This window comes from Strix uralensis, chromosome 20, assembly GCF_047716275.1.
Source record: "Strix uralensis isolate ZFMK-TIS-50842 chromosome 20, bStrUra1, whole genome shotgun sequence".
NCBI classification, from domain to species: Eukaryota; Metazoa; Chordata; class Aves; order Strigiformes; family Strigidae; genus Strix; species Strix uralensis.
Window position 1 is genome coordinate 13,636,200 of NC_133991.1, and position 13,165 is coordinate 13,649,364.

Genomic DNA, 13,165 nt, shown 5'->3' on the forward strand with positions numbered 1-13,165 from the left:
ACAAAGCAAGCTTTAAAACTGTCTTTTGCATGCTTTAACTAAGTCAAATTAAATCGATGGAACTTTGTGTACCGAGCAACTCCAGACATGCACCTGCACTGGGCGCCCAGCCCGAGCAGAGCTGAGCCCCCTGCGCTGCCCGCGCCGGCACGCTGCACCACTGCAGCACCAGCAGGGGACACGGGGCACCTCCTGCCCCCACCCCGAAGTACTGACTCCAGGAGGAGGAGTGCTGCCATCTCCCCTGGGATACAACCCCACCCCATCCTTTATCTTTCTTGCTGATGCCCCAGAAGTGGTGCTGGTTTGAGTCTCGAGCAAAGTGACGTGACACTGCTGCTTGTGGCCCGTAACCCCTTGGTGGGGTTGCCCCGTGGCAGCAGGTCCTGCCCACGCCTGCTCCAAAGCCAGTCCCCACATGGTATTTTGCACACTAAATCCTGGAAACAAGCTGGTGTTAAAGAGGGCTGAGGTCTTATAAACCCTGGCAGTTCACCTAGGCTTTGCCTAAATTCACAAATCACGCTGCAAGCCCCCCAAACGATAGTGGCAGTTTTCGTGTCAACTCTGGGAGAGCAGCTCGTCTGTCACAGTGCCGGCAGGTCCCGGGACGCTCGTCACGCCTCGCCCGCGCCCCAGCAGCCTGCCAGGCCCGTGCACCCTCCCAGCAAAGGCCCCCAGAGCCCCGCGCCGATGGGTGCTGGCCTGGGGACACGTCGGGCGCAGCCCCGGCCCGTGCTGGCATCACAGCGTCGCCGGCGAGGTTCATCCGCCCGCTCGGTCCCTCCCCGCTGCCCCGGCACACGTGTCACACGCTGTGCTGCCCTGCAAATCGGGGCTCTGGTGCGTTTTCAGCATCATTTTTCTCGCTGATAATGCTGAACTTCATTTCCTGCCACTGCTTCACCGGGGCAGATTCCTGTAATTCTATTGATTTAGGCCCCAACCCAGCATAACATTTAAAAATATCATTACATCAAACATTTGATTAATTTAATATCAGTAAAATTAAATTAATTTCAGACTTTTGCAGCCCTGAAGCTCTACGCACACATCAAGGTTGGATGGGTTGCAATTTGACAGATGCACAACTTCTGGGAGTGAGAACATCTCCAGACATCAGTATTTTAAAATTTGAACTTTACGTTGCTAAGTCTCAGGGTGCTCCATTAATCAAATTTCACAAAATCACTGTACAATTGCAGCCCTATCAATACGTTAAGTCCCAGAAAACATTTGGTGAGAGCAAAAGCATTTTAGCTGTTCATTTTCACATCTTACCAAGTCTGAAGGATCGTCAGAATAATGTGAATGCTCTAACAGCTTGAAACTCTTTATATTTCCTTCCTGGATTTCTGTATATGAAAACTATTTGCAACTATTGCAAAACTGTTCATAGAACGATCCTCTACCAGCAACTGCAATTTTTTTTCTCACAGACAAAGATAGGCATATCTTGTGGCTAAATGGATTTGCAGTTGTCATTATGATTTTATATTTTCAAATCCTACCACGAGCCCCCAGAACACGCTCACAGCACGTGGTCGGACGCAGCGAGGGACGCGAAGAGCAGGACGGGGCGCGCGGTGCTGGGGGGCACACGGCCTGCCCGCGGTGGCCGGGACCGTGGGGGCAGTGCTGGAAGGAGACCCCCACGTCCCAGCCGTCCCCCATGGTGCCAGTACCCGCCTCGCCCGCTGCCCCCACCCCTTGGGAATGCGCGGAGGACTGGAAACGCCAGACACGATGGGGCCAGGAAAAGCACCGCAGCCGCCCGGCCAAAGCTGCTTGAAAAGAGGATTTGGGGGGTCAAGGATCCAGCCCTTGGCAGGCAGTGAGCAGAAATGCAAAGTCCTTCTTTTTGGTCTGCCATGACTACAAATTATTTCCTGTGTTCCAGCCAGAAACAGAAGTCCCTGCATTTGTTTGCTTTTAAAGCAAAACACAACAAGACAAGACATCCTTCAAAAAAGGGAAGAAAAAGTAAACTGACGAGCTCCAGTAGCCAAGCACAGCCCAGTTTGCTTACACAGGTCTAAGACAGTGACCAAAGCAACGCAAACACAAAGGTGGCAAAATTCATCCCGATGCTGGCGCCAACTAAAGACCAAACCTCTCCAGCATCAGTGCACTATTTTTTGCAAGGTGGGGAACAAGTGAGATTAGTCTATAGCTCCTGTCTTTGTAGTCTGTACCTCCCATCTTTACAGTCTATAGCTCCTGCCTTTGGGTGCATTTCTAGTCCAGGTCTGCTTCACAACGAGAGGAATTTGAAATTAGCTGGTATGTGTGCAGAGATCTGAAACGAACAACCAGGTTCCTCTTCTCCTGAACAGTGAGGATGGGAAAGGCAAGTGTATCATAGAGTAGAATCACAGACTGGTCCGGGTCAGAAGGGACTTTAAACATCATCCAGGCCCACCCCCCCCACCCCAGGCAGGGAAAACTTCCACTAGCCCAGGTTGCCCAAAGCCCCGTCCAACCTGGCCTTGAACCCTTCCAGGGAGGGGGCAGCCACAGCTTCTCTGGGCAACCTGTGCCAGGGCCTCACCCCCCTCACAGGGAAGAATTTCTGCCTTAGACCTCATCTAAATCTGCCCTCTGTCAGTTTAAAACCATCACGCCTCATCCTATCCCTACCCCTCTGATCAAGAGTCCCTTCCCCCTTTCAGTCCTGGGAGGCCGCTCTAAGGTCTCCCCAGAGCCTTCTCTTCTCCAGCTGAACCCCCCAACTCTCTCAGCCTGTCCTCACAGGGGGGTGCTCCAGCCCCCCGAGCATCTTCGTGGCCTCCTCTGGCCCTGCTCGAGCAGGTCCATGTCCTTCTGATGTTGGTGCCCCCAGAGCTGGACCCAGCACTGCAGGGGGGGTCTCACAGAGCAGAGCAGAGGGGGAGAATCCCCCCCTCGCCCTGCTGCCCACACTGCTCTGGGTGCAGCCCAGCACACGGGTGGCTTTCTGGGCTGCCAGCGCACGTTGCTGGCTCACAGGCAGTTTTCCACCCACCAACCCCCCCAAGTCCTTCTCCTTGGGGCTGCTCTCCATCCCCTCCTCGCCCAGCCTGTGTTTGTGCTGGAGATTGCCCAGACCCGTGGGCAGGACCTTGCCCTTGACCTTGTTGAACTCCATGAGGTTCACACGTGTAATTTTAGCGTTAGCATCACGCTGGCAGGTTCAGGTCCCACTCAGGGGTGTGCTGCATGGACAGAGATCCACACACGTGGCATCACTGAGACCCGCGGGCTGGTCAGAGCGGGAAGTACTGTGCAGCACAGAGAAGGGAAACAGGATCAGTCCCTGCGTGGCATCCGAATTCCCCCCTTTCGTCTCAGATCCAAGAAAACCCCCGAGTGCTGCTTCCTCACAGCCAGGCAGATGTTGGGTCTGGTATTTCTGACCCGCACTCCTCAGCATAGGAAGTAAAGGAGAGTCCCCATAACTGCATCTGATTTTGGCTCCAAGAGACAAGTCTCCACGTTTCATTTAAATATGCAAAGGTGGTGGGGTGCTTCAAAACCGCATGGAGCTCCAAGTGTGCAGCCTACTCCCATTTAAATACAGAGGCTTTAAGAATAATTATAAATTTATCAATCTCCCTGTGAACCAGTAGCAGAAAGGAGTCCGTATGTGCAGTGGAGACAGCAGAGCAGAGCAGGCAGTGCTAAGGACACCGAGCAAACTGCCTTTCAGCTCTCACATTTATAAATAATTTACTTCTATCCACCTGTGCCCAGAATAACAATTTGCTGCCTGAAATCTCGGAGCTGGTGCCAGGAGGCTGCCGGGGACTCGCTTTCCCGGGACCCTCTGGACCTGTTGGGAAGGGGTCTGGGTCTCCAGAGGGATCTGCCCCTAGTGGGAAGAGGCACCGAGACACAAACCCCGGCGCATCCGCGGGGTGAGCGCATTCGGGCTGCACGGCGCTGCTGCCGCCGCCGCTCCGCATCTGCCGGTGCCGCCATCCGCGCTCAGACAGCGTGTGGAGGGAGCATGGGCAGGTCTGGAAACGTCTGTAGCTGCGGAAGGCTGCAGAGCTCTTCCGTGAGGCGGCCGTAAGGGAGAGGCTCTGCCTCCCCGGCCAGGGGAGCGTTACGAAACGCGAGTTACCGAGCGGGGCTGAGGATTCCGGCCGCGCCGCGCGGAGGCTGCAGCGGTCCTGCCGGCTGCGGCGGGCGGCCATGGAGCGTCTGCCCGCCGCCAGCCCCCGCGCGGCGCAGGACCCCGGCCAGCCGCGGGGACCCCGGTGAGCCGCGGGGACCCCGGCGAGGGACGGCGGGAGTCGCCGAGAGAGAAGCCGGAGCCGCGGGGCAGCGCGGCCGCGGGCAGAGCCGAGGGTGCCCGGGAGGATCGCGGCCGGGAGCGGGAGGCAGGCGGATCAGAGGGGAAGGGCAGAGGGAGCAGGGTTAGCAGCTCCTCAGACAGGCATTACAGCTTTTTATAATATTTCACTGGATTGTCTAGGACTTTGCCTGGCTACACAGGAGTTCCTCCACCATAAAAGAAAGGTGAGTTTTTTCCTCTTTTTCTTACACAGTTGCGTTATCTGCTCCTGCAAGCTGTTTGTCAGCTGGCCTTAACACAAGTAATAACCAGACAACTTTTTGCAGGGGCTGAGGTATTAACATTCATTGTGGTCTGAATGGCTGCTTGATTTATTAAATTTATCCATGGCATCTAAGTACACGAGGCTTGGCTGCATTATTTATAAAGATTGCAGTTTGCTCTCGAGATGCCCTTCTCTGAGCATCCACAAAACATTATACTTGAAAAGTAGGCATGGATAATGTGAGTGTGTTTGTGTCAGAGCCTGGTGAGGCAGACTAGAATGCTCAGCTTCTCCAAACAGTTTCTGAAGCATCACTGTGCTAAATAAATAGACTCTAACAATTTTTAGTAGGTGGGTGTTGCAGGAATTTGGATGTTGAGGGCTTTATGAAAGCCACTTTTTAAATACCTATGGTTTAGTGACAAATCTGCATGTTATTTTAATTCCAGTAGAATTCCTTGCAGACAGGAATAGATCTCATCTCTAGCTACTGTGGGCTGAGGCAAAAATCAATGTATGGTACATTTTTTACAACAATCTCTTGCAAAACTTCAGCCTCTAGCCACAGAACCATATTGGGATTTTTGGAAATTGCAGATAAACATCATTTGCTGGGTGCTTGAGTTCTTACTATCAAAGGGATGTACATTATGCATGAATGGTTTATTATTGATCAAAATACTTTCTAGGTTCAAGAACACAGTTTGCTGATGGGTCTCAGTGTGTCAGTGAACGGTGACAGCAGACTGTAGGTTATCTTTTGAGTACACATCCCTCTACGCACAGAACGCATACACACACACACATACATACGTGTGCGTATACATCTGAAATGTGGGTATGTCTGTGTCTGCATCTCTCCATACTGGCATGGGATCAGTCCTCCTCATTATGGCTTTATCACTGAGCTAGGTAAAAAGTACTGGATTAATGGCAGAAATACCGATCACCCGGGTGTGCTCTCTGGTCCGAGCTGCCCCTGGAACACTTTCCAAGTCAGCGCTCTCTCACAACAAGCCTCCCTGGACCAGCTGCCTCCTGCGAGCTCTTCTGCATCCCCCACCACAGGCTGCTGCGTTCACCAACATTACTGCCTAGATTTACACCTACCTATGCTAGGAAATTGGTCTCAAAAAAGTGGAATATCTAGTGAAAGAGCTGCTCTGACCAAATTTGCACAAGTTAGCACTGACTCTCCAGCCTCAGGCTGCAGCTCTGTTCTGTGATGTTGCTTTTCACTTCCAAAGCTGAATTATCTGCCAATGTAAAACACCTCCCATATTGTACACAGTGGATATCATGTATATTTTTAACTTGTGTATTTTCAACTTTAGACTAGTTTATGGACTATAGAGTTTTTCTCCATCTTTCTGCTATCTCTGCATAAAAGCTTTTTTCTGCTTCATCACAGTTCATCATTATTTAACAGTTTTATCACGATATCCGCATCAAAGATAACTCTGCAATCTGATTACATCTTGGAGCAAGCACACTTGTAGCAAGCAATGGTAAACTTGCTAGCAAGCCCTCTCAAGCTGCAATGTTTGCCACTACAGCGTGTGGAGAAATTGTGATGCTTCTACCTCGTTTCTAGTTTGTTGGCAGACCTTATGTCGTGCTTAAAGTAACACTCAAAGCAGCACTGGGTCAGAAAGAGCTGCTCATGCAGGGGCATGTGCGTAGAGGCAGCATAGATCCATCCTCTAGCAAGGAAAACTTTGTAAGTTGGAAGAAGGGCTCATTGCTTCTGACAGCCCAGACAGTAAAGGCCAGATGTGCTGGTAGGGAGACGCGTGACACACTGGAGCTTCAGTGCTCAGGACAGGCTGAAGGTCCCTTCCCCTGTGTCTCACTGGTCACCTCGTTACTGAAAATCCTTAGACAAGAAGCTTCATTTTGATGGGAAATGGGTGGAAGAGTTAGTTTCTAGAAATATTTAAAAGCCAGATTATTCTCCAAACCAAACAACTGGAGGTGACTTGGGAAGAGACGGGCAAGAAACCCTTTTAATGTATTTAAGTACAAACCCTCAGCGAGTTCTGCAGCATCAGCACTGAGTGACCGGGGGTGTCTCATATGGGGGGTGACGCAGGATGTGCACGAGCAGAGCACGGGCACTAACTCATCCTCGTGCGCCTGAGCTGGACACCCTGCCTCGGAACAAAGAAGGAAAGCAACCTGAGCTTTCTGCTTGCCTCGCGGGAAGGGCAGGGATGAGGAAACTGGAGAGCAACAGAACCAGCGTGAGCTGCAGCGGCTGCCGGAGCCGCGTGGCTCGTCGCCGTGTGAGGCTGGAGCCGCGCCAGGGCCGTCTCCTGGCCCTGCCCGTGCAGGACAGCCCTCGCCGCGGGGACGGTGGCTGCGGTTGCGCCAGGGCCTGCGAGAAAAGCCTCGTTCACAGCGTTATCGGAAGAGCGCGGGGGGAATGCCTGCCCGGGGCCGGAGTGGGAGGGTGTTTCTGCCTCTCCATCTGAAGCCAAACGCTCCGGGAAGGCCAGGGTGTTGGATTCTGGATGGGTCTCGTTCGAGCACTGCACCGTAACTGCCAGAAGGGTCAACGATCAGCTGGTATTCCATAGACCTTCTCATAGAAAAGTACATGTTTAAGTTGGCAAAGGAAATGAATATTATAGTAACTCTTCATGGGAAATTTCCTTTCTTTTTGGTGAAAGAATATCCTAGGAAAGCTGACAGAATTACAAAACCACCTCTTTTCCTTTCCTTTGCATAAATTCCTAAGTTACATTGTTAAGTTAGTGAGGCAATTCCACATGACACTTTCTTAAGGAGCCAGAAAAAGTAGCAATGGACCTGAGCCAAAATCCATCAGCATCAACCTGTACCTTGATGTGTGTGGATTTTGGCTTAAGACAGTAGAGTACCAGGATGTTTCCTCTAAGCTTTACTTTTAGCATGTGCTGCTTTCCACACACATGTGATCCTTGGTTTCTTTTCTCCCTTTTTTCCCGTGATTTGGAAACTGGGATAATGTGGAATTTCTCTGTCAATTCCACTCAAGGTATGAGGCTCACCTTTGTTGTCTTTTTAACCTCCTTCCCAAAACTCAAGAGACGGCTCTGGCCACACACCGAAGTACAGCTGCGAGAGCTGTTGGCCGTCTCGAGACCGACACTGGCAGACACTCTGGGTTACTCAGGGTGCTTTTAGCTATCGGAATAAAGGGAATTGCAAATATTGGACAGGATCACAACATTACATTTGTGGCTTCTCAAGAGTTCTTCTTCATATGGGCATTCACGCTGTATGATGTTGGCCTTGACTTTCCAAACAGCCTCAAGAAAATGGCAGCGTGTATCCAAATGAAAGGCTGAGAGCCAAATCCTTCAGCTAGGTCCTAAGTGACTACATTTGTACTCAAAGCAAGCTGACAGAATAGAGGAGAAATGTGGAAGAGGGATGGATTTTTCTAAAAATAGTGTTCATGAGCCCAATTCCCTTCAGTTTACAATAGAAAACATAGTCTTGCTTCCATGCCAAGAACTCTGAATTTGCAAAATCCTGCTGGTCTTTAGGCAAGATCAACTATTGATGAGCTGCAGCCGTCAATACAGTATTGACTTAAGTTTCTGCATTGAGCAACCCATTAAAGGACAGCCCTCAACTGAGCAACTCTTCACCTGCAAATCTGGGGCTGTCCTGTATTGCCTTCAGCATTTACTGGCTCTCATAACATCACTGAAAGTATTCAGTCTTCCCTTAAAAATTCTGTCAGTTAGCTAGGAGACCAGAATTGCCAAGAAATTTACAGGTTTTCTTCTATTTCTCTTTACAAATATATTAATGCAGCTGCTTAGCATGGCATCTTCTGTCACACATTTTGGAAGCAAGGTACTGACCTGCTTTTCCTTATAACAACTCTTTAATGGTAGAAAAATAAGGATTAAAAGAAAACCAGCACTTGGAATTGGACATGCCTGTGGTCTGGTGCTTAGCCCCATCGGGGCACTCTGAGACGCCACGTCCTGAGTTCGCAGTCTGTGCTCTGGCACTTCCCAGCGCTGCACAGAACCTCGCAGCATCGCAAAGCCACCGAGGGAGGGGGCACATTTCCAGAGTGCTCTGAAACCACAGCACACACAGACAACCCCCTTCTGCGCCTCCTCCAGAAAGAGCTCCCTACAGCCACGGCAGCGGCGCAGATGTCCCCTGACCCGTTAACCACATTGTTTTTATAAAATACTGATAGAGCTCTACAAAGATTCATTATCCTTTACCAGGCGCAGGGGCTGTTCCTGGCGTCTGCAGCGAGTCCAACCAGGGGCCCGCGGCCCCTCACGACCGGCGGCTGCCGGACACGTTCAGAGGAGCTGGGCGGTAGGCGGCTGCCCGCGCTCACCTCGGGGGACACCGCTGCAGTCCCCTCAGGGAGTGCTGCGCTGCCACCCCGCTCTTCTGGGCCGCGGCAAGACCCCACGGCAGCAGGCTCCGAGCAACGTGGCAGAAAAGCGAAGCAGCCTCTCCGTGGGTGCTGGTAGGACCATGCCCCCACCGAGCATCGCGGATTCGTGCAAACCTTTGGGAGAGCATCTCTGGCACCCAGCACCACGCCACAAGAAAAACCAGCAAACCCACGTGCAACAGCACTCGGGAGGATTCCCCGGCACTGGGACAGTGGTCTGAAAACTGGGCCACCAGCCAGCAAACCCACTGGTGATCAAGTCGTGCCAGATTTAGAGGGATCTTCCTCTAAAGATGTTGGCTTTCCCAGAGACAGTGAGAACCGCAGCATTGCCCATTTTAGGAAACCGATCAGAACAGATTCCTATTTTGAGATTCTAGGGTTTCAGGTAAGATGCATTTTTCAGCTCTGCATTCAGTCCTGCTGGTATATAGAGAGGTCTTACAGAAAAAAACCTCAAACTATTCTTTCTAATGACATTTCCAGACAAAAAATTTCAGGCACAAACAGCTAAAAATGCTGTTCAAACAACTGAATGGTTATCTGACTTCTGAACCATTCAAAATTCACCTGTCACTAGTACAGTGAATAAATTCACATTTTATAAAATAAGACCACTCAATGCTTTTCTGAACCCCATCAAACTCTTGTTCTCAATACCAGATAATTATCCATTCTATAAAAACTCTGCCACCAGACACACCACCTTTTTAGTGGTGCGAGGGATCCTCTCCTTGCTGAAGGCACAGCACCCACCAGACCTTCTGTACTACCGCTCACCATCTCCAAAGCTGATCCTGCCACTGCTAATTATTCTCCTTTTTTTTGTTGCAGTGTTAACCCTTTCATTGTTCTGTTCACCTAGAGGTCTTCTCTGCCGTTTAACAGTTCTCATTGCCCATCTCAAAGTCCTTTCAATTACCATTTTATGATTTTACTAACTCAACTCTCAATTAATATGGTCCTAAAACCCCTTTGGCTCTGAGAACTGATAAATAGGAACAGAAGACTCTACTCTTCTTCCATTTCACTTCATTCACTTTAAGTGAAACATGTATGAAAAACAAAAATGATGCATTTTGTATTACCAGATACTAGTTCATATCCTCCTTACTCTTTCCTTTTTAATATCATCATCAAAAGTGATGCACTTCAATTCTTTTAGGCATACTTTGATGATATTGCAATATGCAGTTTATGGAAAAATCAAATGACATTTTTTTATGTCAGCAGCACTCTGCTATTTCCCCACTAAAAAGCAACATTTAATTTTTGAGTTGCACATTTGCAGCAGTTGCTGTGGGCGGGGAGTCTGCTTATTTATTTGGTTGGTTTTTACTACAATGTACTGTCATGGCAACTGTACTGAGGGCGAATGCATCTGGAGGTAATTTATATATGTCATATTGACTGCAGCGAAATTGGCTTGTACCATTTAAACTTTTTCGGCCGCTGGGCAAAGGCAAAGTTAGCCTTTTGAGGCCCAGAAGCAGGTTCTCCTTAGTAACTGAATAGATAAACTAGGCAGAGCAACAGCAGCAATGCCGAAGACCTCTCGGTGGTTGGGTGCAGGCTCGCTGCACGCTTGGTTGGGGTGCGACGCCTCGGGCAGTTGCCCGAGTTCTGCTGAGGGGCCATCGTGGAGGCAGCGCTTCGCGCCCTGCGCAGGCCCTGCCTGGGCAAGCAGTGGCCAGGCCTGGCACCAGGAGGCATCACCATGTGCTCCCAGGCAAGCGGCAGATCCTCTCGTCGGGGGGATGGTGCAGCTTCCAGCCGCTCCACTTTCAATCCTTGCAGACATGGAGGAACTCGACGGAAATCCGCTGGAAGACGGCACAGGGCGGCATTAAAAGGGGCTGAACTGGGCCAGCGGGGCAGTTTCACACACAACACGCCCGAGCCCCGCTGCAGGGCTCCGACGGTCCTTCTCTGGGCACCGCGGACAGCAGCGCCCGTGGGTCCCCGGCTGCCCCGCGCTGCCCTTCCAACGCAAACGGCTCGGACGCACTTGAGAAGTTTGGCCCAAAGAATTTCTTGATACCGTAACTTGATCACTTCGTGAGAAAACCAAGAGCTCTGAAACCCTGAATTACAGTTGGGCAGACATGATTGCAAGGATGATAAATTCATCTGCCTCATCATGCTGCTCGGGGGGGGAAAAAATCTTAAACCTCTTGAATACCTATGTGACTGCAGCATTATCAGCTCACCAACGAGGCTTTGCAGCAGCGTTTTATTGAGAAGGGCTGTCCCTCTGCATTATAGATGACGACTCGAAGAGCCTGCTGCCTGCCTGGCCACCAGCCGCCAAGGCATGTGGCCACCTCCTCCGCTGGCCAGGCCTCACCTCAGAGCACTGTGCGGCGCCAGGGCAGCGTTACTGCCCATCAGCCTCTCGAATGGCCAACAACGCGCCGTGCTTTTGGATCAGACAGCCTCTTTTGGGAACAGCTTGAGTTTCCAGTAGCCCTGTGTCAGGAACGACTAGTGAATCAAATCATACCTATGCTGATAGGCAGTATTTCTTCAGATAAATTAGCGCAGTAACAATCTGCAGTATCTAATTATGGCTAATTTCCTGTTCATCTGTCTAGGTACTTCTGACCCTTTTACTGTAATTCTTGAGCACTCACAACGTTGATCAGAGATTTTCAATAATTTAACTTTAAGGGTCAGCTCTTTAGCTGGTGTAAATCAATGCATTTTCTTTGGCTTTGGAGCTGATCAGAAGGGAGGTGCGTTAACTTCTACAGTGCAGAAAATGGTCTTAATTTACTACAGCATGCTACAGCCTCATAGCCCTTTGCACCTGCTCGCTCTCCCAAGTTCTTGGAGAAAGTGTAAGCATATAGAATATTTTTGGGTATTACTCAGCCCTACAAAATTGAGACCAGCATACATGAACTTTGAAAGAAACCAATAAAATTTTAAAAAGCACCTAAATCAGGTCCTCAAGAGCACCCGACTTCAAGATTAGAAGACAGGGACTCCTGCCTTGTGCCAATCCCATTTAGCAATCAAGGCTGAAACATCACAAAAAAGGAATTCAGGCTCAACTGACAAAAGATTCAGCTGAGCTTTAACATATTTTTGGCCTAAAAGTTTTTGAGCTTTGTTTTTTATTGCTGCTTGAAACTGAAAGAAGTTGCACAACTAAATGAAAAAAGGAATGGGTGGAGACTTAATTGGTAGCATCTAATTAAGAAAGAGGCGTAACTAAATATCCACAAAACTTTAAATCAGATACTGAAACAAGAAATACGGTGAGTGGATATTTCCTTGCCAGGACCGTGGATTTCAGGAGTATGCCCCAACTGCAAGTCAAGCAAAAGCCATAATATTTTCTTTTCTGGAAGACACTGCATCTTTTCTCAATGCCTGCCTGGCTCCACAGAGAAGTGATTGACTGGGAAACAGGAACTTATGGGGAGATGCCAGCTTTTATTTGCTACGGGAGGTTAAAGGTTCCCTAGAGCACAAAGGAGCTTTTCTTGCCCAGACAATCCCATCATGGTACACATCAGCACAACTAAAGCCTGCGAAGCTCAGAAGCAGTCAAGAAATATCTGGTAAAACTTGAAATTAATTTTTTTCACTCACTCATTTTTATGCGTACACATCCACTCATCGATATTTGGCAATAGAAATCTACTAAAAAAATAGCAGGATCTCTGGTTTCTTTTAAAGCAACACACACAGCAGCTCAGAGCTCTGTGTGTAAGTACAGAATCCCCAAATATCCTTCCAGCATAAAGCCTGACTTTATTGCACTGGAAAGAGATTAATAATTATTATCTATTGTGAGTTGATGCAATTTCTTTTTTTTCTCCACACACCCACACTGCTGTTTCCTTCTGATCTGCATTTGTAGCTTAGCTACTGCTTAGCTGAAAAAAAGGAATCTGATAATACCTTCCTAAAAAGATGCCTGTACTGAGGCTGCCTGTTCCAGCCAGTCACAAAGAACGGAAATGTCGGCCATTGACAAGAGAAAATAAAAAACTTTTTTCCCAAACATCCCAAGAGAAATAACCTCATCATAAAGGTATTTCTTGTGCATTCCAAGTTAAAAGAAAGAAGGGAAAAAAAAGGCTGAAGATTTGAAAGTAGCTTCTGCTTAATCAATTATTCTCATCAGATTGTAGTTTTTAAAGTGCTTAATTATAAACAACAGATGGAGAAACGCTCAGCTAAAAAGAAA

General features: G+C 49.2%; 1 protein-coding gene across 2 annotated transcripts in view; it reads left to right on the forward strand.

The window, feature by feature from the left end:
* The first annotated feature begins 3,935 nt into the window (after positions 1-3,935).
* The window catches only part of WSCD1 (WSC domain containing 1), a 31,328-nt gene continuing 22,098 nt past the window's right edge, over positions 3,936-13,165 (forward strand). The window contains exons 1-2 of one of the 2 annotated variants that reach the window (XM_074890215.1): positions 3,936-3,996; positions 4,460-4,503. The gene's annotated coding sequence lies outside the window, so the exon portion shown is untranslated. Of the gene's footprint in view, positions 3,997-4,136; positions 4,504-13,165 lie in introns of those variants that run through there. The other variant, XM_074890216.1, reaches the window with a different exon arrangement.